The 26427-nt window shown below is 41.9% G+C and overlaps 1 protein-coding gene across 4 annotated transcripts in view; it reads right to left on the bottom strand.

Annotated features, from left to right (window-relative positions):
* LOC109930138 (P2Y purinoceptor 8-like) overlaps positions 1-25794 on the bottom strand; it is a 32752-nt gene extending 6958 nt beyond the window's left edge. The window contains exons 1-2 of one of the 4 annotated variants that reach the window (XM_020529678.2): positions 25712-25794; positions 2084-2302 (exon numbers count right to left, since the gene is read on the bottom strand). The gene's annotated coding sequence lies outside the window, so the exon portion shown is untranslated. Of the gene's footprint in view, positions 1-2083; positions 2303-9285; positions 9389-11175; positions 11431-22563; positions 22647-25711 lie in introns of those variants that run through there. The other 3 variants (XM_048598357.1, XM_048598356.1, XM_048598358.1) reach the window with 3 other exon arrangements.
* Between the last annotated feature and the right edge of the window lie 633 nt (positions 25795-26427).

Below are 26427 nucleotides of genomic sequence, written 5' to 3'. Positions count from 1 at the left end.
ATGGTGAAGGAGATGTTTCCCTTTGTGGAGGTGTTTGAAACTTGTTTGCAAATTGCCATGAGATGAGGAGAAATATTTTTACCTTAGAGGTTTGTTGGCCTGTGGCGCTCTCTTCCCCAGAGATCAATCGAGGTGGTGTTTTTGAACATATTTGGGCCTGTATTGGATTGGTATTTTGGTAGCCATGGAAGGTGGGAGGGGTCGGGGGGGGCAGATGGTAGAGGTGAAATAAGGCCACACTCAGATCACCATGGTCTTGTCGGTAGTGAAGGACAATGGGCTAAGAGGCCAACTCTTGCTGATAATTCTTGCATTCTTCCATTCTTGAATCAGAACTTTATACAGGTCTCAATTACGATCCACCTCATTTTCAAGGCCTCCGCCTCCTTCCTCACTACCCAAGGGCCTGGAAGAATTAATCCCATTCTCGATGAGGAGGGATCTCTAATGCCATGATCAGGGTTTGACTTAGGAACATCGCAAAAGCAGGAGGTTACTTAATCTCTTAGGTTTGATGCAGAGTTCAGTCAGATCCCAGTCGATCTGTATCTTGACTCCAATTACACTTAGTTTAGTGTCTCATTATCACCTAACAAAAATCTAATAAAATCAGCTGTTATGATTTCTATTCATCATCGGCCTCAACAGCATTTTTGGGAAAGCAAGCTGCGTTTTTCCATAGAACATAGAACAGTACTGTACAACACAGGAGCGGGCCCTTTCGCTGGATGCTGGACATGACACCAAATTAGACTAATCCCTTCTGCCTACCTTTGGTCCATATCCCTCCATTCCTTGCATATTCATGTTCTTATCTAAAAGCCCGTTAAACACCCCTATCATATCTGCCTCCATCACCACCCCAACAGTACATTTGACACCTACCACTCTGTGTAAAAAACTTGCCCCTCACATCTCCATTGAACATGTCCCCTCTCACCATAATTGCATGCCCCTCTAGTATTAGACATTTCAACTCTGGGGAAAAGATTCTGATCTTAAACCCTGTCTATGCATCTCATAATTTCATAAATTTCTATCAAGTTTCCCCTCAGCGTCTGCCACTCCCAAAAAAAATCAACCCTCTCCTTATAGCTCATACCCTCTAATCCAGGCAGCATCCTGGTAAACCTCTTCTGCACCCTCTCCAAAGCCTATGCTTTATGTGAAGATGTGGTTCCTGATAGCATCTCTCATTGACATGGTGCTAATTTTAATGCCATTGGCTCTTCATTCCAATTGACCTGTCAAACAAAATATCCTGTCAACCCATACAACTATCTTAATCAGCTCAATTGGATTCCTGCTTAATCCCACAACCACAGAACTGTTATGGTGCAGGAGGATGTTTAAGCCCAGAGAGAGTGCAGTGGAGATTTACTAGAGTAATACCAGGAATGACGAGTTTTAGATACAAGGAAAGATTGTAGAAATTGGGCTTATTCTCCATAGAGCAGAGAAGATTAAGAGAGATGACCTTACTGACGTGTTCAACACTGTGAGCAATTTTGACAGGGTAAAGAAGGATATTCTGTTTCCAATAGTTGGTGTGTCACTAACGAGAAGTTGCAATTTCAAGATTGTCAGCAAGAGAGCTAGGAGTGAGATGCAGAGAAACTTCTTTACTCAGAGAGTTGCTAGGATTTGGAGTGTGCTACCTGTGAGAGTGTTGGAGGTGGATTCAGTACCAGGTTTCAGTAGAGACCTGGATATATATCTGAAAGTGATGAATTTAGAGGCTTACAGAGATAGGGCTGGAGAACGGGGCAAGCTGAGTACCTTTTTGGAAGTTGATACTGACATGATGGGTTGAATGGCCTCCTTCTGTACTGTAAAATTGTGTGATTCTATAATTCAGCCCATTGTGTCTGCATCAGGGAGGAGAGAAGACAAGCCATTTCTTTGAATCCTTAACTCTTTTTGTCATATTGTTTCAATCTTGGGAATCTGCCCTGGACATTCACCAAGACTGCAGTAATGAGAAGTACACAAATTTTAAAGTAAATACTCTTTCATAGATCAATAAATAAACACAATGAATATCTGAAGTGCTAACATTTTATCACACTTTGCTGCAGTTTACCTTTTAGTGAGGTGGTTGTTTTTGACGAGGGTGGATGCAATGGGCCAAAGGGCCTTTTCCTGTGCTGCAAATCTCTATGACTCTATGATCTTCCCCCCCACCATGAAGATGCTGGATAAAGCCACAGACTCCAATATTTTCCAGAATTCGTTCCACACTGTTATTTAAGCTTCTTCAGGCTGCATGTTGACTTTGGGCCGACCCTTTATCTCAACGAGCCTAAGGGACAGAAAATACACTTCTTTAAGTCCAGCAGAAGTTGAACATATAAAAGGAAAGTATGCTTTATAACTGTCATTTATCCTTAACTGAGACATTTACTTGGCAAAGTTTATGCAGTACTGGCCTGTCAACACTCATGGTGTGTCCTGACATGTTTACAGTTGGAATGTCAGATGTGAAACCTTTGTTAGTGTCTCATTACTGGGCAATCTAGTTTAGCGTCGAGGGAGTACGTTATAGTCAGAATCATTATCTGTTCCGTACATATATATTCACTAGGAATCCCGATATGTTGACCAAGTTTTCTCAATTGATTAATCAGTTATCAATCAACTGGTAATTGTTACCTTTTTCAAAGAAACATTTGCTATATTCGTTTTGAAAGTAATGCGTTGGATTTTATAAGGCACCCAGGTTTCTTGCAATTCCCTAATTCACCATCCCAATTGAAAAGTCACTCGAGAGGCACAAACAGGATAAAGCTGGTTACTTCACACTTTCTACTTAGCATGGCCCCCAATATCTTCAAGCACACTGGTGTAAGAGTGTGGAATTCATGCCGATAATGACTTGTCTCTGAACTAATAAGACAGAGAACATGAATTCACCTCTCACCTTCCCTGGGTTAGTAAAAAGTAAATTTGAAATTAAAAGTTGGCAATGATCAAAGTGAAGATGCAGGCATGTAGAAACAACATTAACTTCAAGGTAAAAACCAAAATAACTGCGGATGCTGTAAATCAGGAACAAAAATAAAGTTGCTGGAAAAGCTCAGCAGGTCTGGCAACATCTGTGAAGGAGAAAACAGAGTTAATGTTTCAGGTCCGGTGACCCTTCCTCAGAACTGACATTAACAGCATTATCTTCAAGGTGCCTACCAAGTTACATAGTATCTTGATTTGGACATATATCTCTGATTCTTCACTGGGTCAAGTTTCTGAAATTTCTGACTTAGTAGCACCATAGGAATTTTTTCACTATGGATCATGTCAGAGGCTAGTTATCCTGCAACATGCACCTTATCTCCTGACTGTTCACCATCTACAAGGCACAAGTCAGGAGTGTGATGGAATACTCCCCACTTATCTGGATGAATGCAGCCCCAACAAGCACAAAGCTCGACACTATCCAACTCAACGCAGCTCACTTGAACTGACACCAGTTCAAAAACTTTCACTTCCTGTACCATTGAAATTCTGGGTAGCAACGCCTATAAAATGCACTGCAGAAATTCACCAATGCTATTTCGACAGTACTTTGCAAACTCATTACCGCTTCCACATAGAAGGACAAGAGTGGCAAATATACATGTGTACCACTACAGCAAGTTCCCACTCACAATCTACAATTATATCACCATTCCTTTACTGTCACTGGGTCAAAATTCTGGAACTCCCTGCCTAACGAAATTGTGGGTGTACCTACAGCAAATAGACAGCAGTGGTTCAAGAAGGCAGCTCACCATCACCTTCTCAAAGGCAATCAAGGTTGGGCAATAAATGCTGGCTTGACAGCACAGCGTAAATTGGCTTGAATGAGCTGGAGGTTTCATTAAATGGTGGGGTTTGTGTCTTTGTTCACTCGTGCGATGTGGGCATTGCTGGCTGGCCAGCATTTATTGTCTGTCCCTAGGTACCCATGAGAACGTGGTGGTGAGCTGCCTTCTTGAACCTCTGCAGCCCACAATGCCCTTAGAGAGGTGCCAGTAAAATACCAATATTGGGGCCCCTGTGTGGGGCCTTAATTGTCCTATTTGGCTGCTTGCCTCCACATAGTGGACATCTAATCTGGTTCCAGCCTGTCCTTGCAAAAGTCCGCAGGAGGTACATCAGGCAGCCATCCTGATATAGGCCCCACATCCACTTTCCAGTTCTGCCTCCTGATGGAGCTGGGAAAATATAGCCCATAATCTCAAACCTGTTCTGCACTAGTAATTGAGATCTGCCATTATCCACCCAAGTACCCAATGCAGCAAATCTTAGTGAATGTAAACTGTTAACCTGAAAATCCAGAGCTGATTAAAGTTTATTAAGGTTCAAGAATGAACAATGTTAACGGTGACTAAGTAAATTGCAGTTTCTCCTTCAGGCATGATCACAGCATTCCGATTGCCTGCCATCCTGTTCTAGGTTCAGAACTGACTATTTTGAGTTTTCAGTGCAGTTTACTCCTGAGTAAGATTTGCATCATTTGCAATGGAATTCCCCTTTCTTTAATGACACTGGGGGAATTTCATACCATTTTTTCTTGGTCATCAAATCACTTTCATTATCAAAATATGGTATCTGAAGAAACGGGTTGCCCCCTATGATATCAAATGTTTACCTTTTTACAATGTAGTGATATGCGGTGTTTCACTACTCACGCCAATCTGTACATGAGCTTCAACATCCCCATTCATTCCTGGCTTCAATAAAATAAGCAACTTTAATAGGACCTTTTAGTTTCCCCTATCAACTTCTCTTTCTATGCAACTTTCCCTGTTCCTTTGTGTGATCCTCACCACAACGATAAGATGAAAGCCTTCAACATTCCTTCCTAATTGCCCCAAAGCTGGTGCCAGAGTTTTCTGAATGTTTTAGCTGATGAAGTAGGAATGGGGCAGAGTATTTTATTTCTGTTAGGCAGCTGACAGGTAACCACCAGGAAAGAAAACTTAAGGTGGTAAAATGTGCAAACATTGTGGTTTGACTCAGTTGTGGAAGCAGTGTAGGAAGAGGTTTAATGAGCGAACCTGAGTTGTTACGAGGTCTTTCATTCACAGTCAGGTCATAGTCAGCACATCACTTACACCACTTTACTGTAACAGCACCCACTGAATAACATGAACATCCCTTCACTAATAAAGTGATACAGCATGGAAACAGACCCTTCAGTCCAACTAGTCTGTGCCAACCATGTTCCCAAACTAAACTGGTGCCACCAGCCTGCACTTGGCCCATATTCCTCCAAACCTTTCCTATTATTGACTTTATCCAAATGTCTTTTAAACATTGTAACTGTACTTGCATTCACCACTTTCTCTAGTAGTTCATTCCACATACGAACCATTCTCTGTTTTAATAAAAAAAAGTTGCCCCTCATGTCCTTTTTAAATCTTTCTCCTCTCACCTTAAATATATGTCCCCTAGTTTTAAACTCCCTCCAACGACCCTTGTCATTCACCTTATCTATACCCCTCATGAATTTATAAATCTCAAAGTGTCACCCTTCAACCTCCCATGCTCCACTGAAAAAAGTCCCAGTCTTTCCAGTCTGTTTTCATATCTCAAACCCTCCACTCCCAGAAACATCCTGAATCTCTCCAGTTTAATATTTCTCTCAGCCTGACATTGAAACGCCCTTCAGTGACCCTCTCACACTGCCACGGCCAAACACTGGGACTGTTCTCAGTCCTTAGTTTATGAAGCTTCCTGTGTCTGCCACTTGGAAGGACAAGGCCAGCAGCTGCATGCTGATACTGCCTCCTGCAGGCTCACCTCAAAGTCACATGCCATCCTGATTTGGATCTATATCATCATTACTTCACTCTTGCTAGAGTCAAAATCATGAAAGTATCTTCTTAAACAGCACTGAGAGGATGCTTAAACCACAGGAACTCTAGTGGTACAACACTCTCAAGGGGAATTAAAGATGGGCAATAAATGTTGGCTTTTCTCATGACGCCTGCATCCAAAAAATGAGATTGATATTCCCTGTGCAGTGCTGAAGGATGGCTATACTTTTGGAGCTGCCATCTTTGGGGTTGAGGTGTTAAGTCAATGCTGTCAAGGTGATATAAGAATCCTATTTCAAAGAAGATGAGAGGTTTTCCTGGGGCATCTTTGCTGGTATTTGTCCCTGAATCATCCCATCCCCACAAAAAATTACCAGGCCATTGCAATCTGTGGAATCTTGCTGTGCATCGAGTTACTACTGCTTTTCCTGCTTTACGACAAGTGACCACATTTCAAAAGTACTAACTGGCTGAAATGTGCTTTGGGAGATCCTGAGGCTGTGAAGAATACCTTAGAAGTATAAGTATTCATTTATCTTTTTGCCTCTAGCAGGTTCGTCTCCAAGGCACATGCCATCCTGACTTGGATCCATGTCATCGTTCCTTCATTCTTGCTAGAATCAAAATCACGATTGCACAATGTTCAGCACTATTCCCCACTCCTCATGTACTGAAGCAGTCTATGTTCAAATGCAACAAGATCAGACAATGTCTAGGTTCAGGTTGACAAGTGACAAGTAACATTCATGCCACACAAATGCCAGCTACGATGATGATCGTCAAGACACAATCTAACCATTGCCCCTTGATGTTCCTAAGGGTTACCATTGCTGAATGCCCTGCTATCAACATGCTGGGGATCACCATTGACCAGAAACTGAACTGGACTCACTACATTAACACAATGGCTACAAGAGTAGGTCAGAGGCTAGGAATACTGCAGTGAATAACTCACCTCCTGACTGCCCAAAACCTGTTCACCATCTACAAGGAACAGTCAGGAGTATGATGGAATATACAATTGCCTGGATGGGTGTAGCTCCAGCAATACTCAAGAAGCTTGACACCATCCAGGACAAAGTTGATTGGCACACCACATCCAATGACCTCCACCACCTTGCAGCAATGTGTACTATCTATAGGATGCACTGCAGAAATTCACCAAAGTTCCTTATATAGGTCCTTCGAAACCCATGGCCTCTTCCGTCTAGAAGTCCAAGGACAGCAGATATATGGGAACAACAGTATCTGAAAGTTCCCCTTCAAGCCACTTGCAGTCTTAACTTGGAAATATATCACCATTCCTTCACTGTCACAGCGTCAAAATCCCCGAATTCCCTCCCAGTGACATTTTGGACTACTCAACGTTCCACAGCACATGAACTGCAGCGGCTCAAGAAGGCAGCTCACCACCACCTTCTCAAGGCCAGCCAGGGACAGACAATAAATGCTAGCCCTGCTGGTGACACCCACATCTCAAGAATAAATTTAAAAAAAATTCCCTACTGGGGAAGACCCTAGCTCTTTTTCTGGTAACCGATATGTTCAGATATGCTATGACACACCCTTGAAACAAGAACCCAGCTCTTTTTCCTCATTATTAAAAACATAACAACCACTAAATGATCTGTTTAAGCACCCAAATAAGTCATAGGCATGACGCAGCAGGGGCAGTGCGATAATAACAAAAGTGAAGGAATGGGTGGGATAGAGGAGGGGACTAAACTAAAATGGAGTTGGAGGGGACAGATGGTGCACTCCAATCCCTGCAGTGTCCACCTTTCTCTCAATGTCTTGACGTTGCTGATGAATACATTGTGTCAACTCTTCAAGGACACCTGGGTGCGAATGCAAAGAACCCAACAAGAAGGATAGGGAAACAAGGGAGGGGACTAATCAAAATATTGCCCAAGAGGGAAATAATGCACCAACAACCCCACGGTGTCCTCCTCTTTCTAAAAACTTCAAGAACCCAGCTCTTGGCATTTTCTTATCAACATGTTCAGGTGATGTTGGGACTTGAAACCTGGCTCAGAGCTATGGACACCACTTCTGTGTCACAAAAGCCCACACAAAAACACAGCTCTTTCCTTTAACTTTTTTCCAACACCAAATTACCTGTGTCTATAATTAAGTGAAAAATTTGCAAGGCAGGGAGGAGCCCGGCTTTTTTCTCTTAAATCCAGAATTGTTACTACACACAACTGAAAGGTCTTTTTCCAACCATCAAACCTTTTTTGTTTTCCATAACCAGAAGTGCTGTTCCACACAACTGAATGCTTTTATCTTTCTATCACCAAACCACCCAATGGATTTTCATCTATTAACACCATCAGTAAAATCACCAGGCTTTTCCAACTGATTAATTTACATGCAAAGCCCATTAGGGGCAATGCAGACCATCAAAGGTGAGGGAGAGGTAGGGAGAGGGGGAAAATCAAAATGGAATTGGAAGGGGTGATAAAGCACTCTACCCCCTCCAGTGCCAACCGTTCTCTAAAAGCATTGATTGTACTGGGACACCATTTGCTCCCTTCTCTGATGACATCCAGGCACAACCACAGCCATTGAAGAAGGGCAAGCAATAGGGAACTTGGACCTGTTAATGGCCAACTGAGCCAGGAACTCAGCTCTTTTTTTTTGAGATGAAAAGAACTCAGCTCCTAAATACAAAGTCCAATGGCCTCATTGCATTGTCTCAATCAAATATGGAGCTATCCTGCTTGACCCTTGGCGAGAAACTGAGAGAAACGCGGATGCTGTAAATCAGGAACAAAAACAGAAGTTGCTGGAAAAGCTCAGCAGGTCTGGCAGCATCTGTGAAGAAAATATCATAGTTAACGTTTCGAGTCCAGGTTCTGAAGAAGGGTCACCGGACTCGAAACGATTTTTTCTTTACAGATGATGCCAGACTTGCTGAGCTTTTCCAGCAACTTCTGTTTTTGACCCTAAAAGAGAACTGCATTTCTAACACATTGAACCTGTTCTGCCATTAAGTAAGGTGATGTTGAAAAGCATAAACTTTCTGTCAAGAGAAGACAAGCCTAACTTGTTGGTTCAGGCCCTCACTAGAATTTCACGGCCTAATTATCACCCAGCTCTTAGTCGGGGCTCACTGCCTGTGTGATACTACATTGGGATCAAGAGGAGGAGAGGCAAATTTCTACCTTATTTAGTTAAGATTTGTATCTGGCCTCTGTATCATACCCTGTATAGATTTTTACCTGAAAGAAGATTCAGATATTTTCTACTTCTTCATGTGGTACTGAATCCTAATATGAGATTATCTAACGTGCAAGTTACCCACTGAACTGGATCCCTGTAAGAATTTAACACCACTTTTACTATTGAGGCTACCAATGAAAAAAAAGGACTCACAATTCAAGACTAGGCTTAACCACAGTCTGGTCAGTTACTTAGCTCCCAGCAGTTTTAACTGTGGAGGTTTTTGTGGGTTATAATTTTACAAGATGATTCTTCTTACCTTCAGAACTTGGAAAACAGCTTCGGAGAGACATTTCATAGCATCAAGTATGCCTGGCATTATTGAGATTTCCAACTCAGTGAGAGACCAGCTCAGAAATCCTCTAATTAGTTTCCTCTATTTAACAATGAAACCACTTAAACATTAGCTCACAAAAAAAACCTGGGTCTTTCCAAAATGGGAGTTAACAGTCATCCTCAGCAAATTGGTACAGTCTTTTTTTGTATGGTTCTAGTCCGGGGGGATGTTTTGACATTTTCTGTCTCACTAGAAATGCAAATTGACCCTGTACTCTGATCAGCATGAAACGTTAACATTGAACTACAAATCCCTAGCATCCCCAGTTCCCCGCTATCCTCCCAACCAACAGGATACTCTTGCCCTTGCTTACTTTCACATTCTGATTTGCGATTATTTACAGTTTTTTATTTGTATTCCATGTTCACTATTCATTTCATCTGGCATTTTCCTATTTTCCATTATCAATATCCATAATCACTTTCTGGAGGACCAATACTCACTTATCTTACTCTTTTGTCCTTTTTAAACACCTGCAGAAACTCTTACCATCCCTTTGTACATTTTTAGCTAGCTATCTCTCGCACACCAGTTTCCACTTCCTAATTAATCATTTAGTCTTTCATTGCCGTCCTTTTATATTCTATTCAATGTTTTGACCTGCCGCACACCTCTGTGAAATTGTACGTTTTCTCTTCCAACTTTATGCTACCTTTTCCCTCCACAGTTCGGCATGTAATTCCCTAGAATCTTTCTTTCTCACTCGGTTCTACTTCTTCTAAGCATTCTGAGAATGCTCCTAAAATGTCTCACAGTTCACTAATTAGCTCTGTCTTCATTCCCTCGTAATTGGTCTTTATGAGCTTAAAATGCTGGTGTTCGATCCATCTCCTCTCTCGCAATTAGAATGCAAAATTTAATATTATGATTACTGTTACCTACGGGAGTCTTTTGTATGAGGTTGTTGATTAATTTGGTCACATTGTACATACCAGGTATCACATAACCAGCTGTCTGGTTGGTTCTAGAACATCCTGAACTAAAAGAAAACTGCTCTTAATACCCTGTATGAACTCATCATCCAGACTACCATTGCCAGTTGATTCTTCCAATCTACATGTACTTGTAAATCAAGTTAAACTCATCATCAGAATCCTCACTGTTTTACATTGGTTCCCAGCACGCCTTAATTTAAAGTTAAAACCTCATGCTTTTGTTCGACTCTGTCTCAGGCTCTGATCTTCCTTTGCTCTGCAGTAATGCTAAATAAAATCCTTAAATGCTTTCTCATTTAATCTAATATATCAGCTCCCCCTTTTGCCCACTAAGATCCTCACTTTTAGCTGCCTAGGTATCATGCTTTGGAATTTTCTTCCTAAGTCCCTCCACCTCCTCTGTGTGTGCAAAGTCACCCTTAAATCCCATCTGTCTTCCAAACACCCCTCTTGATTTCCCCCGATATGGAGGTGCCGGTGTTGGACTGGGATGGACAAGGTCAGAGATCACAAAACACCAGGTTATAGTCCAACAGGTTTATTTGAAAACACAAGCTTTCAGAGCCTTACTCCTTCTTCAGGTGGTAGACCGTTTGACTGGGCAGGCATTATCCTTGTAGCTCTGTGAAGCTCACAATAATTTAAATCAGTCGCTGCCTATACATTCTATGCTTTAATTAGTCATCACCTGAGTGTTCACTCAATTTCATTGGTGCTAAGTACAGCAATGTCTCAGGTTTAAAATCCTCAGCTTTTTTAAAAAGTTTTTTCATGTTCACACCTTTGCCACACCACCCCGCTCTGCTTTCTGCAACTCAGCACATTTGCTCACCACTTACCTGTTCCCTGCTGCTTTAACATACTCTCTGAAACCTACCTCTTTGAACAAGCTTTCAGCCACCCATCCCAAAGTATCCTTATGCAGTATACAGCGCATGGACAGCAGTGGACCAGGAATGCAGCTACTATCACCTTCTCAAGGGCAATAAATGCTGACCAGCCAGTGACGTCCACATCCCACAATTGAATTAAAAAAAAAGGTCTCTATTCTTCTGGCAACTTTAAATATATGCCATCTACATTGAAAGTCCCACATTTTAATGCTAATCAGAATGAACTAAGGTTTGGCTTGGGGACATTATTAGGAGGAAAAAAAAAATACAAATTAAGATGTAACTGTAAGTCAATAATTCCAGCTGGCTTAAAACGGAAGTGATGTCTCAAGATCATGTTACAATATCATGTGAAATGATTGCGCCAGATCATGAAGGCAATGAAGGCCTCGTTGTGAAATTAAATTTAAGGATTGGTTGTCAAAACAAAAAGCTCTTGATGTATATTTTGACAAAGTCAGTTAATCTGCTCTGGAAGTGAGCGCAATTCACCATGGTAAGGATTTAGGGTTTTATAAGTGGAGCTCAAGACAACTTCTGAAGAAGGGTCAGCTTTCCTGCTCCTCTGATGCTGCCTGGCCTGCTGTGTTCATCCAGCTCTACACCTTGTTATTTCAAGACAACTCAAAGTTGATTTCAGCCTCCCTGGGGCTTTACCAGGACAGAATGGCATAATTTTCTGCAGAATCCATGGAGCTCTTTTAGATGTGCTCCCCTTTCATGTGTTGGACAGGGAGATAATTTGCCATCACCCAATCCTTTAGAATTTAAAGGGGCACTTCTATTGAGGCAAACAGAATCCCAGAACACATGGATTGTGCCATCTTCATCACAGCAGAAAATGGTCCTTCCCAGGCCCACTCCGAACCCAGTAAACTGAGGATTGGTGTCTATTATACGCAAGAACTGACTGCTGTGATTAGAATATTCTGCAAACCCTATCATAGCAGTGAACTAAGAGTCCTGTCTTTAAATAGTTCCCAGGATCTTTCATCAGTCCGGCTACTTCCTGGAGCAGAATGTAATTACAATGAATTTTATGAGAATTAGGAAATAAAGATTGCCAAAAGTGAAGCAATTGGAAGACATCAAAGCTAGAACTGCTTTGTTAAATCTGTAATCGCACATTTAATGAGTCTTCCCTTATATAAAAAAATCACAAAGAACACACTGACTAAAGTCTTTATATTTTCGTTTTGCACATTGCTACAAAAACAGAAATTGCCAGAAAAACTCAGCGGGTCTGGCAGTATCTTTGGAGAGAACGCAGAGTTAACCTTCTTCAGTGACCCTTACACATTATTACTCAGGAAGTGACCAAGATGTTGCGCAACACCATGATGTTATGTTAAGGTTTTGGAGATAGGTGTGAAGAAATAACGACTGTAGATATTTTTAAAAGGGCCTGATTTTAACTCACTCAGAGTTTTAGTGAGAATTAGAAGTGGGTTCAAAACAACTGCAAGAGCTGATTTAGTTGATGTCAGCTGCTGTCAATGATTTATTTAAACCCTTAAAATGTCATGCTCTTCATGACTTTCAGAAAATTTAAAAAAGGCTTGTTTTCCCCAAATAGCAGGCCGAGTTCACTATCACAGGGTGTAGTTGAAGCAAATGATATAGATGCATAAAACAGAATGCTTGCCAGTTCAGGAGGGCAGAAGGAACAGAGGATTATGATGACAGATTTAGATGAGGTAAGATGCAAGGGGGCTGGAAAGGAGCATAAACATCAGCATGGACTAGTGGGCCTTGTGGCCTATTTCTCTGCTGTATGACCTAATCTGGATTGTTTGTTCAAAATCTTAAAGAAGACATGAAAATAGGAGCGGGAGGGAGGTATGTAATCTCTTCAAAAATTCCATTGATTATATTGACAACAAGTATTTCGAAGCTTGTTTGGTGTGAACAATAGTTAAATATAGAGGGTGAGACATAAAATTGGATTGGTGGATCAGTGACATTGAAAACTGGACACTTTCTGAAACAGGTACCTGGTTTCCCTGGTGGTGAGGGTGTGAATCAGATCTTATTTGCAAAGGGAGGATTAATTGTTGCACTCATCAGTAATACATATAACACTCAAAGTAAAATTGATGAACTGACAGTACAAGTAGAAATGAATTGGTATGATCTAGCATCCATTACTGAGGCATGATTAGGTCCTGAATTTTGAAGGGTACAGAAAGTACAGGAAGTAGAAAAAGGTGGAGCGGTGGCTCTGTTAGTTAATGATGATATTACTACAATAGATCTGCATTGGCTGAGGTTACCATGGCGATTTCATCTTTTCAACCTCATCCTTGTACCTGAGGCATGATGTACCTCAAGTTAAACTCACCATGAGTTCTCTCTCTCTCTCTCTCTGTCTCTAAGAGAGCAGCTCTATGGTCCTCTGGGATTATGACAAATTCACTTTATGAATAATACAGAGGAATGATCTAATGTAAGACCACCAAGATTTGAAAATGCTTTGTGCAGAAATGAAAAACGATAAAAGCAAAAGCAAAAATTCACTTGTCGGAGTATTGTACAGATCTCTAATAGTAACCACACAGGAGGGTGGAGTATAAAGGGAGAATTAATGAGAAGTTGGCAGAAAGGCAGTTTGATAATCATAGATTTTAATTTACACATCAACTGAGTATGCACTCTGTTCTCAGAGTGCTTCTGAGATAGCTTCTTAGAACAGAATTTTCAGAACTGATTAGAGAGGAGGATAGACTAGATATTTTGCAATGAGATAGGATTAATTAATAACCACATTGTGAAGGCACCTGTAGGTAACAGCATCTATAATTTCATTGAATTTAACATTCAGTTTTGAGGAACAGAGGAGTGTGTCTGAGACTATTTTATAAAATTTAAATAAGCACATGACAGTATGAAAACAAAGATGAATAAAGTGAATTAACAGATTAAGGAGAGATGCAATGGCAGCTATTGAAGAGATATTTCGGAGTACACAGAATAGATACATTTCAACATGTAAGAAATGTTAAAGATAGTAAAATAACTTAAAAACACATGACAAACGGCTGGTCAGAAGATTGGAGAGAAAATAAGAAAAAGCAAAGAATGATCAAAAATTTAACAAGGAGGGTAAAATTAGAGTATGAGAGTTGGTGCGTGTACAATACTTGGATTCCCAGAAAGCACTTTATAAATGGACACATCTAAAGTTATTGAAGAAAATAAACGCTTATGGTACAGGAGGTAGCATATTAGCATGAATACAAGATTGACAGGCAAACAAGAAGCAGAGTGTAGGGATAAATCAAACATTTTCACATAGAGAGATGGAAACAGTGGTGTGCCACAAGGATCAGTGCTGGGTTCTCAACTGTTTAAAATTTAAGTAAATGACTTGGATGAAACGATAGAAGGTATGGTTGCCAAGTTTGTTGACGACATAAAGATAGGCAAGAAAGTAAGTTGTGAAAACAGAAAGAGGCTCCAAAAAAAGATACAGATAGGTTAAGTGAGTGGGTAAAGCTGTGGAAAAATGGTATATAATGTATGGAAATGTAAAATTGTCCATTTTGGCAGGAAACATGAAAAATTTAAATGGAAAGAGATTGCAGACGTTGGATCCAAAAGGATCTGGGTGTTCTCATACATGAATCAATTGCAGACACAGCAAATAATTAGGAATAGAATGTTATCATTTAATGTGAGGGGAATTAAATATAAAAATTGGGATGTTATGCTTCAGGGTATGGGTGAGACTTCATCCAGAGTACAGAGCACTGTATTGTTGTCCTTATTAAAGGAGAGACGTGAATTCATTAAAAGTAGTGCAGAGAAGGTTTACCAGGCTAACACTTAGAATTAGTGGGTTGTCTTATGTGCCAGGTTATCATAGAATCCCTACAGCATGGAAGCAGGCCATTCCTCCAAACAGCATCCCACACAGACCCACCCCCTACCTTATAACCCCACATTTCCCATGGCTAATCCATCTAGCTTGCACATCCCTGGACATTATGAGCAATTTTTAGAATGGCCAGTCCACTGAAATTGTACCTCTTTGGACTGTGGGAGGAAACCAGAGCGCCTAGAGGAAACGCATGCAGACACGGGAAGAATGTATAAATTCTGTGCCTGGGTCCCTGGCGCTGTGAGGCAGCAATGATAATCATCGAGCCACTGTGCCACCAAGGTTGGACAAGCTAAGCGTATATCCCCTGCTCTTTAGAACATTAAAAGAGGACTTGATTTAAACTTAAAAGATCCTGAGGGTCATGACAGAATAGGTGTGGAGAGAATATTTGGTCTTAAAAGAGAATTTAGAATTAGGGGTCACTGTTTAAAAGTCAAGTATCACCCATTTAAAGCAGAAGTGAAGAAAATTACATTTTCTCTCAAAGGGTTGTTAGTCTGAAAATTTGGTAGAAACAGAATCCTTGAATATTTTTAAGGCAGAGACAGATTTTTCTTAGTCAAGGGGGCGAAAGGCTATCAAGGAAAGGCAGGAATGTGGCATTGGCGTTCAATCTGATAGGCCATTTCATTGAGATGCTGAATGACCTATCCCTGCCCCTGATGTTCAGACATTCGCAATCTGATTTATTTTGACATTTTCCATTACAGCTGTAGTGTATTTCTGCTTCCTGCTCAGCTTATTCAAGGGTGTAGATGCCAAACAGCCCTTGAGAAACAGGAACTGATCAGTCTAATTTCCAGGCCTTGGCCTACAGTGAAAAGCTTTAACTTATGTCGCACTTTTCCCAATCTCAAGACTTTCCAAAGCAGCTTTCAATCAATTAATGACCTTGGAAAATAAGCCATTCATCCAGTATGGCCATCACTCTGTCTTCTTGAAGTAGTTGGAGGTATAAGGTTTGATCTCAATAATTTACAGTAAATAATCAGAGAAACTGCTCTCTTGTGCTGTTTGATTGCTGCCTTCCTGTATTTTTGCTGCACTGACTACACGTGAAACCATCAAATTTAAATTGCTTCTGTGTAATTGTGATGTTATAAGGACAAATCAAGAAAACCTTGATGGGAAAATAATTTGTGTAGGGCCAAAAGATCAAAGGATGGAATGAAGGCTGACATAAATTTCAAAATTGTCCCCCATGCTCATTGGCAATTAGTTTGAGGCTCATACAATTACCATAAGATCTGAACAGATACCAAAGAGGATGCTTTCATGCATCAGAATGGGGTGACTGTTTTCAGGGAACAGTTCCTAGATAAGGCATTGTACCCTCGCAAAAAAAAACTATGCCCCTTGAGAAAGAATTTGGTTCAAAGATTGTCGCTGAATGAAATCCCTGATTAGTAATGGCCAAGAGGGTTCAAGCATAAACCGAGTGACTCAAGCTGCAGATTCGGATTGATGGGAGTGATATCTACGTCCCGCTTTCAATCAGTAGAAGGTGCAGACCTGCTAAGAGGTTCAAGCTGATACAAAGATCATACTTTGTGGGGGTGGTTTACATACTATGCAAGACCTTCTCACTAAACCCCACCAAACCCAGGATAATACCTGGATTGTGCAGTTTTCTTCTCAAATTTGCCTGGGATGAGTCCAGGCTGGTAGCCAAAATATCCAAGTAACAGGGCCACTTGTAGATGGGTTAACCTACAAGAATAAATGTAACAGATCCATGGGAATACCACCCTCTGCTGCAAGTCACGCACCAACCTGACTTGGAAATATATCACAGTTCCTTCACTGTTGCTGGATCAATTTCCTGGACCTCCCTTCCCTACAGCACTTCAGGTCTATCTATCCATCCTGGCCTGACAGGGTTTGCAGCAAATCAAGAGGGCAGCTCATCACCACCACACTCTCAAGCAATGTGGCTGACTCTAAACCACCCCCTAGCAATTAGAGTTGATTAATAAATGCTGTTCTAGCCAATGATACCCACAGCCCATTAACGAATAGGAAAAAAATAAAGTTTAATCATGATAATCACATGGAAACATATGGAAGATTCAGATCACGCGAATATCAATGGTCTCATAATCTCTTTGTCTCCATCCCACACACGTTTATCCCTATCGCTGTGTTCTATCTGTTTGGGAGCGGTTGATTGCTTTACCTCAGAGCAAGCAGATGGGTGTAAAGGAGAAATCCAGAAAGAAAGCACCTTCTAAGGTACATTAGAGAAGGTGTATGCAGCACAGAGTATGAGTCCTAAATAGAATTACCATTTTGAATGACACAGTTTCAAATCCAGTGACTCTTCTTTGGTCTGAAGAAGAGTTGTTGAGATTGAAATGGTAACCAGTCACCTCACTCAAGATGATAGCCTCTTCCCATGCAATGATATAATTAATCCAAACAAATGCAAGATGATACATTTTGAAAGATCTCATGCAATAGGGAAGTATACAGTAAATGACAGAACCCTTAACAGAACAATGTACACACTGATCTTGGTGTACAGGTCCACAATTGCCTGAAAATGGCAACACAAGTGGGTAGGTGGCCAAGAGGCATATAGCATGCATGCCCTTCATTGGGTACAGAGTATAAAAAAAAAAGGCAAGTCATGTTGCAGCTATATTAGAACTTTGGATAGACTGTATTTGGAATATTACGTACAGTTCTGGTCTCAAGACTACCAGAAGAATGTGGAAGTTTTGGAGAAGGTACAGAAAAGGTTTGCCAGGACGTTGCCTGGTTTGGAGGATATTAGGAGGAGAAGGAAAAGTTGTGAGGAGAAATTTGACAAACTTGGTTTGTTTTCACTTGAATGTTGAAGGATGAGGGGTGACTGGATAGAAGTTTACAAATTATGGGTAGAAAGGATAGTCAGAGTCTTTATCCCAGAGTAGAATTGTTGCTTACTAGGGGACTTGTGTTTAAGGTAAAACGGGTTATGTTTAAAGGAGCTGTGAGAGACAGGTTTTTTTGTACGGAGGGTGTTATGTGCCCGGAATGTGCTGCCAGAGGAGGAGGTGGAGGTGGATACAATAACAATGTTTAAGTGGCATCTCAACAGATGTATGAATAGTCAAGAGCTACAGGGATACAGACCTCATAGAGGCAAAAGGCTTTGAGTTTAGAAAGGCATCGTATGTTGTTCGAGTCTTGATGGGCTGAAAGGCCTGATTGTGTGCTGTACTGTTCTTTGTTCTCTTTCTCTACCATTATATTCCAAATAGGCCATGTAGACCCAGTCAGCAAAGGGAATGGTGGCAACAGTCTACCCAATCACATGTTGGCAGTGGTTGACATCATATATTCATATGACATGCCACCAGCAGTGGGCGCCTGAAGATTTGATTTTTAATTTTTTTTTCATGAGATGTGGGTATCACTCTCTGGGCTAGCATTTATTGTCCATCCCTAATTGAGTGGTTTCGAGGGCCATTCAGAGAACAGTTAAGAGTTGGCCCATTGTAGTGGGTTTGGAGTTACGTGTAGGCCAGGCCAGGTCAGGATCCTAAAGGACATTCATGATCCAGATGGGATTTTACAACAGTCCATAATGGTTGCATGGTGGCCACCAAGCAAGTTTCTAATTTCAGATTTTCAGTGATTCAAACTTCACCATCTGCCATGGTGGGATTCACACTCATGTCCCCAGAGCATTTGTCTGGTTCTCCGTAATTATTATGATCCAGTAATAATACTACAGTGCCAACACCTTCCCTGAAGTACCCAATGGGAACTTGTACAGTACACAGCATGTTACTGTGTAGCCTTATTGTCATGTCCAGGCTGTTAATGAATGTGGTTTTAAACTTGCTGTACCTAGAGGTCTGGCCTGAACTTGTAAAACGATACAAAGAAGCCATATGAGAAAGCCTCTTTGGTGGCTGGCTACCTAATCTTTAGTGAATTGAAGTTTGTTGAATGCGCTGATGTGTCCAATTTGGGATGTCCTCCAAGAATTCAGTATGGTGTCAGGAATATCAATGTTTCAACTGTTTTCGGTGATACCCATTTGAGTGGAAAATGCCAGCAGTGGGGCACTCACCCCCCCAGGTTGGCAACTGGCAGAGGTGGCAGTACAGCTATGAAGTTTGAGGGTTCAGTCTCTGAGGTCGGTACTCCAAACACTGGTGAAATCTCACCACGTCAACAAAAGAGACCACATTTACCAGGATATTCAAAACGGCCGTCCACTTTTAACTGCGAATGAATTCAATACTAGAAAGGCTTCACACTGCTTATTAATTGTGTGGCCATGGGGAATCATGATGATAATGCAAACCACATTGTGGTGAAGGGACAGTCCAAACCATGAAAAGTTCTTCCCCAAGAGTTTCATGTGTGTAATTGAGCAGAAGGACTTGTCGGGTATGGGATGCATTCCTGGTTCATGAGATGACACCATTGTTTAAGGCCCATCCCTTCACCTGAGTCGCCTGCTAGGCAATTTCAGAGGGCAGTTAAGAGTTAACGTTATTTCTGTGGGTTGCATGTAGACCAGGCCAGATAAGGATGGCAGATTTTTCTCCCCAGAGGACATCAGTGAACCAGATGTATTTTTACAACAGTCAACAGTAGTTACATAATCACCATTAGATTAGCATTTTATTTCAGATTTTCATTGAATGTAAATTTCACCATCTGCCACAATGGGATTCAAGCCTACATACTTCAGAGCATTAGCCTGGGGTTCTGGATTCCTGACTTGGTGACAATTCCACTACACCAAATTCTCCCCATAATTGATAACAGACTAGTTTCCAATTCTAGCTTGATTAGATTGAAATTCCACCATGACATGACAGATTTGGACCCATCTCTCCAGAGAGATAGCCCAGGCCTACTAGAGTACTCAGCCCTGGGGCATTTACTAGCACACTACCATCTCCTGCAGAACTGAGGGCATCACAAAGAGATGCTCAATCCTTTTCTCACTCTGTGGAGTGACAAGGGGAACAAAAATCCAATGCAAGTTTCTTTGTGTTAATAATGTTAGCATAGTTGGGGAGATGGTGGTCGAGTGGTACTATTGCAAGACTACTAATCCAGAAATTCACCTAATGTTCTGGGGATCATGGCAGATGGTAGAATTTGAATTCAGGAAAGAATCTGGAATTAAGGGTCTAATGATGACCGTAAAATGATTGTCAATTGTCCAAAATATCCTTTAGGGAAGGAAATTGCCATCCTTCCTTGGTGTGGAATTCAGAAGACAAATAGATGGGCTATGATCCTGTTGAATGGTGGAACAGGCTTAATTGGCAGATTGGCCTACTTCTGCTCCTATTTCATACAGCATTCATGTGACTGAGAAATCAGAGGTCAGAAGCTTGAGAAGAATTAGTGTAAGTTGCTATTGGATGCATAGGTTATAACAGAGGAGAAAGATCAGCACAGTCCTTCAGAGAGTGAGAATTGGCATTTTTAGTAGCAGGAGAGAGGGGTAAGAGTGGGTACAGAGCATAAAAGGAAGGGGTGAAACCAAGATGGAGTTGACTCTGTGAGTTGTTAGTTGGGAGAGGAAGCTTCCATTGGGCAGGAGGTGGGTTGTGGCAAAGTCACCATTATTCTGGCTAAAGATGTTGGCCACATCTCCCAGAGGAACCTGGAGATGAGTCAGGTGACTACTTACAGAGAGAGAGAAGGGGCTACAATGCACTAGTAGATCCATAAGAGAGACAATAAAAGAGATAAACCAAACCCTTCAAGACCCAGTGAAGGAATGAAAAGTGAGATGAATGATGGAGAAGGAAATATGACAAATAGAGTTGAATCAGGTGCGGAAAAAGAAATAAGAAAGGGGGAAACAGACTGGATTGGGAGAAGTGACAACAAAAAGGGAGAACGCAGGTACTCTGGTTTACTTTGGGTATGTGTTGCAGGTAAAGACTGCCACTCACTCTGAGTGCTGGAAGATAGTTAGCTAGTAGCTAGTCTGAAGAAAGGTCCTGACCCGAAACGTTAACTTTTCTGCTCCTCTGATGCTGCCTGGCCTGCTGTGTTCCTCCAGCTCCTGTTTTATCTCAGACTCCAGCGTCGACAGTTCTTACTGTCTGTGAGTGAGTTATAACCCCACTGTGAAGCTTTTTCTGAAGAAGGGTCCCGACCCAAAACTTTCCTGCTCCTCTGATGCTGCCTGGCCTGCTGTGTTCCTCCAGCTCCACATTGTTTTGCCTCTGACTCCAGCATCTGCAGTTCTTGCTATCACTGAGTGATGTATAACCCAGGACAACATAAGCCTGTTTCTCATCCTAAATGCTAGAATGCATTCAGACTAGAACGAAATCAGAGCCACAGTTATCTCAACCAATCTGCAGCATGAAGTATTATAAAATCAACTGTTCAACTGCCAACATCAATGCTAACAGTAACCTTTACTGCAATGGCTGCAATGTTCAACTATCTGCTCTTGTGAGCTGTTCGGAGACTGATCTGTATAATTCATTTATTTATTAAAAACTTTTGTCTTTTGGACTTAACTTTTATTTCTAATTTGCTTACGTTGTGTGTTAGATAGGTAATTCTTGTGTTTATTAATTAGCAAACTCAGTTAACTTAAGAAAGCCTAGTTAAATTAGTTCTGTTTAAAACATAAGTTAATGTGGGTGTGGAAGAAAGGTATCCACAGAGGGAAGGGATTCATTTCTAAGTCAATCTTGTTGCCATCTGCCAAGGGTGGGCTGCATAAAGAAGGAGAGTGTGTTTATCGCTCCTCACACGAGCGCTTAACATCTTGGAGAAAGGCAACCAGTACATCAGCATTAGCCAGCTGTAAACCACTGAGGCAGAATGGAATAGTGTGTTGGATCAAGGTGGTTCCTCCTCTTCAAACACATTGAAACGGGTAAAGATCATAGAAGGTAGGCAAGAGATCAAAATGTAAATGCCCGGCTTTGTAACATTGAGGGAGTGAGTTTAGCACCTTTCCTTTGCCCATGTGTTCTTGTTTAACCCAAATATTCTGAGGTTAGACAGCTACCTCCACCAGATGAAGAGGTCAAAAATCATAGCACAGTCTCACTTGACCATTGGATCCTAACTGGCCCTTATTCACATCTCCTGGGAAAAGGATAGCAGCCTGATCTCCCCCAACACCAGCACTGGGCTCACCAACCTGGAGCAGGAGGGGCCATTCAGTGTCAGGGACTAGCTGACTCTGAACACAGAGGAATAGAGGAAGGCTCAGTCTTCACCCGCACAGTCTCTATTCCGGCCTTCAACTACCAAACCAGTCAAAATGCGAAGAAGATCATGTAAAGTCTGGCTCTGACTCATACATTGAGAAGTCATACAAGGATATGGGCCAAGGGCTTGAAAACAGGATGCAAATAGCTACATAATTGTTTCTGACTAGTGCAGGCTTGATGGACTTGATGCTGTAGACCTCTATGACCGTATGATCTTAATGAAAAATGATGGCGGTACAAATGTTTCTATATTTAATGGAACTACAACTCCTCCCTCGACTTACCGCAATGAGAGTCTCTATTGTTCTCCCGGCAACTTCTGGTGTGTCGTGTTTTTTTAATAGTATTGTTTCAAAAACAGTAAGTGTTGAATGGGATAAAAGGATTTCATCTTCCTCTCACTCCCATGGCCTGACATCCATCAAACTCTAGACAGAGATATTTTGTGGCAACAGTTAACAATTCAGCAAAATGGGTTGTGAGACTACAGTTACACACATTTCGCCCTGCCACCCACTCCCTCGTTCTGCGGGACCAATTTTCATACAGATTCTTTATACCCAGTGGGCCTGGTAGCAATCAATATCTTTGCAGCAAAGGTGGTTGTGCAAGCCTGCACTTTGTTATTGTCAGCGATATTAGGAGTTGTGAGTTTAGGACCCTTCCAAGTGACAGCCGCGAAAAGCCACAATGTGTACAGCTGCTGGTCCAGCCTGAGATAGTCTAAACCAAACAGGCACAAAGCCACCTGAGCGTGCCCACGCATGAAGACTGCAACACTGACACATTTACCACCACCACAACCAAAACAAAGGCTAACAGCAAGGTGCAAACTGTTACACCACTGATGCAAGAAACAAACCTTCAGAATGTCGGCTGATGGTACAGGCAGGTGCCTCGCAGATGTGGTTGTTGACTGGGATCTGCATTAGCCTGCTCAGGGTTAGGATCCAGACAGGACAATGCCAGCTGGTTATCCTGTTTCTGGTGACCTCCCAAACCCTCACATGCGCACCCCCTCTTCACATGATGAGAATAGAAATAGAAATGGGAAACCCTGGAGCATTGATCCGTTTTCACAGGGAGGGCCTGGGGATGGGAACAGAGCTAGCACTTCCACACAGAGGAAGCTTTTGAACAAATGGCAGGCAACAAAGAAAGACAGCAGCTGAAGTGAAAGAACAAAGCAAGAAACCAGAAACAAAATGTACCAAAAATCTTTTTTTTTAAATGAGGTTTTTATCTAAAATTGCTGACCTAAAAGTGGTTGCAGAAGACTGTGGAGCACTGAGTCAAATAAATAATTAGCTTGCATTGAGCGACATTGGGACACTGCCACAGGACATGGGCAGAGAGGTCAGTGTGGGAGCATGGTGGAGATTTCAAATGACTGGTGCTTGGACACATGCTTACAATACTGTATTCACTGTTTATGCTATGGTCCTCTCTACAATGGTATGACTCCATTGCAAGACTGGTTGACTGCTTTGTAGAACACTCTTGATGGTTCTGCCAGCTATCTTCTTTTGATAGCTAGTTACTGTTGCAGTGTAGATAATGCAAGAGATTAATAAGTGCACTAGAACATAGAACAGTACAGCACAGTACAGGACCTTCAGCCCACGATGTTGTGCCAACCTATTATCTTACTCTAAGATCAAAAGACCAGGCCCCACAACCAACAACTGAAACAATGACCAGGCATTCTGGTTTTCTTTAGTGATATTGGTTGAGGATTTAAATTGGTCTATACACAGTAGAGACGTCCTGCACTCATTATAAAATTGTGTCATGGGAGCCTTTGTGCCAATCTGAGAGGGAAGTCAGAAGATTGAGGCAAAAGATGTCATCTCTGACGGATGACAGTCCCTCTGTATCACACTGGAGTATCGCTATGGATTATGAGCCCAAGTCTCTGGAGCGAAGATTTACCTCATTATGTTCTGACTCATTTATCTCCTTCAACAGCACCTTCCAACCCACAACCTCTACTATCTAGAAGGACAATGGTAAGAGATGCATTGGAACAGCACCACTTACAAGTTCCCTCCGAGTCTGTCACCATCCTGACTTGGAATTATATCACTCTTACTTCACTCTCACTGGGTCAAAATCCTGAAAGTTCCTCCCTAACAGCACTGTGCTGTCCTCATACCCGCAAGGACTGCAGTAATTCAAGAAGGCACCTCTTCATCACCTTCTCAAGGGCACCAGGAATGGGGAATAAATGCTGAACCCAGCCAGCGAAGCCCACATCCTGAGTGTTCATTGGGCACGCCATTGCAAACTTTTAGATGCATGAAACTAGAGAAGATGCACATGTCAAGCCAAGAGTTGGGACTTGTCAGAGTATGTGTGCAACAGCTTTCTGGGCGTGAAATTGGTGCTGTGGATGATATTATGGTGACTTCCTTTTCTTTCAGCTGTGGGCAGGGTAAGTATGCAAACTGGTCACTTCTGCGAGAACAGGATTTTACTAGTGAAAGATAAATGAAAGTCAGGTGTGACAGCTCAGCATCGGCAGCGTGTGCCGCAAAGGCTAGAGACCAAAGACCTGAACTCGAAGAATCATTGTATTGCATCAGGATCAGAGAACATCTTGGTATCGAACCAGGCACATTCAAGTTGCACCCAGCTCATAGCTTAGACAGTAATACATGATATAAAGTAAAACTCCACTAAACAGAAATTAATATGATGAAACAATAAAATAATATTATTACCAGCTTGGTGTTTTATAGCTAAAGTAATGTTAAATTGTTTTCACTTATCCACCCGTAGGTTCTGTCCTGCACTAGAGCTTTCCACGTGGTTGTTGTGTAATAAATGTTTATACAACTTGCGCACCAAGAAATATGAGGAAAATGCTGCTTGTGAGTAAAAGCAGTGAGCTGAGTCTGCTACGCATACCTTTCACCCATGTGTGTGTGATGTGCGACATATTTAACTAGATTCCATCCTTTCCCCTTATACATTATCAAGTGCAGATCTAAACAGGAACTCATGCTGTTATTTCTATCACGAATCCTGATAACAGAAAATGAAGTAAAAGCAATTACACAAAGCAGAAATATAGCTCAAAGAGATACATATGAGATGATCTGCCTTTCTACCAGCCAGGTTAGAAGTCACACGACACCAGGTTATAGTCCAAGAGGTCTATTTGAAACCAAAAATTTCAGAGTGCCCCTCCCTTGTCAGCTTAAGCTCCTTGGTGCCGTATGACTTCTGAACCTGCCTACCCCAGTCAAACACCAGCAGTTCCATATCATTTCTACCAGCCAGGCAGTAAATAATAAAAATGTGACAGAAAGAGGAATTTGAAGGACAGAAATGCAAGTTGTGTTGGCATGTGCACATGCATGTATATGAGCACAGAAAGCTTTTACATCATAACATAAGATTAGAGAATAAAATGCTGGGATAACTCACCCATCAAATCTGACATTGATCAGCACACGACAGAACTGTAGCATCTCTGCATTGTTGCGAGATCCTTTTGAGAACTATACTGCATACCTATCAGGAAATGACGCTTTAGAAGGAAGTGTTTGGTTTCATTGCCAGCTTTTTCAGAAATTGAGCGCTAAAAAATCTCACACACATGCAGCCACACACACGCACAGACACAGACACAGACACAGATACACACACACACAGACGCGCGCGCGCGCGCACACACACACAGATACACACACACACACACGCACACACACACACATGCACAGACACACACACACAGACACACACACATGCACAGACACACACACACAGACACACACAGATAGATAGACACACACATACAGACACACACACACATAGACACACACAGACACACAAACACACGCGCACACAAACACACACACACACACACACACACAGACCACGCATACACAGACAGACAGACACACAACACACACACACACACACACACACACACACACACACACACACACAAACACATCCACAGGCCCCACTCACACATATGCATGCACACAAAACACACCTGGTGTTACACCTCCCAGTCGCAAGCCACTTCAACTCCCCTTCCCACTCCTTGGACGACATATCCATCCTGGGCCTCCCCCAGTGCCACAATGATGCCACCAGAAGGTTGCAGGAACTGCATCTCATATTTTGCCTGGGAA

This window comes from Rhincodon typus, chromosome 6 (assembly GCF_021869965.1).
Source record: "Rhincodon typus isolate 14 chromosome 6, sRhiTyp1.1, whole genome shotgun sequence".
In the NCBI taxonomy this organism is placed as follows: Eukaryota; Metazoa; Chordata; class Chondrichthyes; order Orectolobiformes; family Rhincodontidae; genus Rhincodon; species Rhincodon typus.
The sequence above is the reverse complement of the archived record's forward strand: the minus strand, read 5'-3'. Positions and strand labels throughout refer to the sequence as shown.